The sequence below is a fragment of the Penaeus japonicus genome, unplaced genomic scaffold, assembly GCF_977035675.1.
Source record: "Penaeus japonicus unplaced genomic scaffold, GWHDUDI00000001_assembly GWHDUDI00000004, whole genome shotgun sequence".
Taxonomy (NCBI): domain Eukaryota; kingdom Metazoa; phylum Arthropoda; class Malacostraca; order Decapoda; family Penaeidae; genus Penaeus; species Penaeus japonicus.
The window spans coordinates 47,800,374-47,802,873 of NW_028234406.1; positions in this window are offsets into that span (position 1 = coordinate 47,800,374).

Consider the following 2,500-nt stretch of genomic DNA (forward strand, 5'->3'; position numbering starts at 1 on the left):
CTCTCTCTCTCGCTATCTCTCTTGCTCTCTCTCTCTCTCTCTCTCTCTCTCTCTCTCTCTCTCTCTCTCTCTCTCTCTCTCTCTCTCTCCCTCTCCCTCTCTCTCTCTCTCTCTCCCTCTCTCTCTCTCCCTCTCTGGACATACAATAGCGAATTTCGCCCCGATTCCCACAGTGTTAAGAAAACAGCTGGACAGGAAAGGGGTCTGTCTCTCGTGTTATCTGATTGTTAACTTTAATTTTATACAACGGCGACCTCATTCTGACCTGCTCTATATTAGGGACTTATTGTATCTATATTTTTTTTTATAGATTAAGGTGATAGGAAGAGTGCAGTCAGGAGAGCGAGAGAGGGGGGTGAGGCAGGGAAAGGAGGATATATGTTGATGAATAGTCAGAGAGTGAGAGAGAAAGAGAAAGAGAAAGGGCGAGAGAAGGAGAGGGAGAGGGAGGAAGAGAGAGAGGGAGGGAGGGGAGAGAGAGAGAGAGAGAGAGAGAGAGAGAGAGAGAGAGAGAGAGAGAGAGAGAGAGAGAGAGAGAGAGAGAGAGAGAGAGAGAGAGAGAGAGAGAGACGATTGGATAGAAAGAGATACTGAGAGAGAGAAAAGGAAGAGAGAAGAGTGAAAGAGCCTAAGAAAAGGATGTATGAAAAGTAAATGATAAGAGATAAAGAAGTTTATCTATAATCAGATATTCATCGAAAGCTATTCATCGATAAATGCACAGCTAGCTGGTCCACAAAGATATATCTTCAATATTTCTAAATCGACAATGTTCTAAGAAAAGAAATCAGAAAATGGAAGATCTCTCCCTCAAGACTTCCGCCGAACAGAGCTTCTTCTCGCAGCCACAGGAACACAGCTGTTGGCGTCTATTATCATGGCCTCGTTCGTTCTGCATAAATATTTTAACTGCTAAAGACTCCCTCAGCTGAGACAAGGCTCTTCGTATATGGTTGTTAGACCTACTTGCATACGTGATATTGGCCACGCTCTTCCTACATGTACGCACATACGAAAGCACTTGACTATGGCCATACTCATTTTCCCTTAAGTATGTGCACATACAGACGTACATACACACATATTTACACATTTCCCATTGGACAAGTTATGCCCTCTTTCTTCACACACAGCTACAACATACCTGCTACTACATCTACATCTACACATGTCTACACACTTGACTCATAACAACATCTACATCACACATCTAGACACGTTGTATTTTTTGCTATCTACTAGTTAGACTATATATTTTACTCATAAATATCTATATATGTTGGGTGTTCTTCTTGTGCAGCAAAAATAAATGGGGATACCCTCATACACGCAAATGAAAGCAAATACTCCTGTACGTGTCCATGCATAGCCGCCACACGATGAGCAAGCGCCCGTAACATTAAACCGAAAGCATTAATCGTTATTAAGAGAGACACACCAGCTGCAGCGGTGAGTTCAGAGGCTACGCGAGGGTCAAGGTTGTGTAAGGGGAGGGAAGATGGGAGGGGAACAAGGGAGAATGCTGGAGAGAGAGAGAGAGAGAGAGAGAGAGAGAGAGAGAGAGAGAGAGAGAGAGAGAGAGAGAGAGAGAGAGAGAGAGAGAGAGAGTGAGAGAGAGAGAGTCACTGTGATAGTCAAACAGGCAGCGATATGTATACGCACACAAATATGCATACAGACAGACAAAGAGCGAAACGAGGCGGATAGACATGATAAAAGAATATAAAAACCACCTAGTGATACGGGGATAAATGGATTTTTTAAAGATATCATCATCAGAGGAATAAATACATCATGCATATAACGCCTAAATAACATTAAATTTATATCATACAAATATAAAGTAAAATCACAAAGAAAAAAAACTAAAAGAAAAAAAACTAAAAAAAAATGAACATGCGATGGAAAATAGTAATAAGCACAAAGAAACCAAAGACAAGAAATAAGCGGAAATGTAGATAAGGAAACGACGCTCCTCTGGCACCGCGCTCGCTTGCATGCCTTTCCCAGCGAGTCTGCTTTTATCGGGGCGGAAGGAAAGGGGAGGGGAGGGGGGAGGGGGAGGGGAGGGGGGAGGGGGAGGGTAGACAAGAGGAAAAAAGGAGGCGGATTGGGAGGCGGTGGATGAGGTGGAGTTGGGTGGAAAAGAAGAAGGAACGAAAGGACAGGAGAAGCATAGCAAGGGAAAGACAGGTAAGGGATGGATGAATATTGGAGGGAAGATAGGAAAGATATAAAAGAAGGAAAGAAAAGAAAGAATATACTTATGTATACATACATGCAGTTATGTATGAATACATTGCAATAACAACAACTTGATAGCACACGGGAACGAAGAACAGAAAAGCCCGAAGCAACACAGATCAAGGGCATGAAAGCGCCCCCCTGAGAGAGGGCCTAAGCCCCGCCCCTTACCCCCCCCCCCCCCACGCCGTCTTCTCTGAGACCCTGAAGGAGCCAGACGCCCCTCTGCGCTGCGTCCTACATTCCCGCGGGGGAT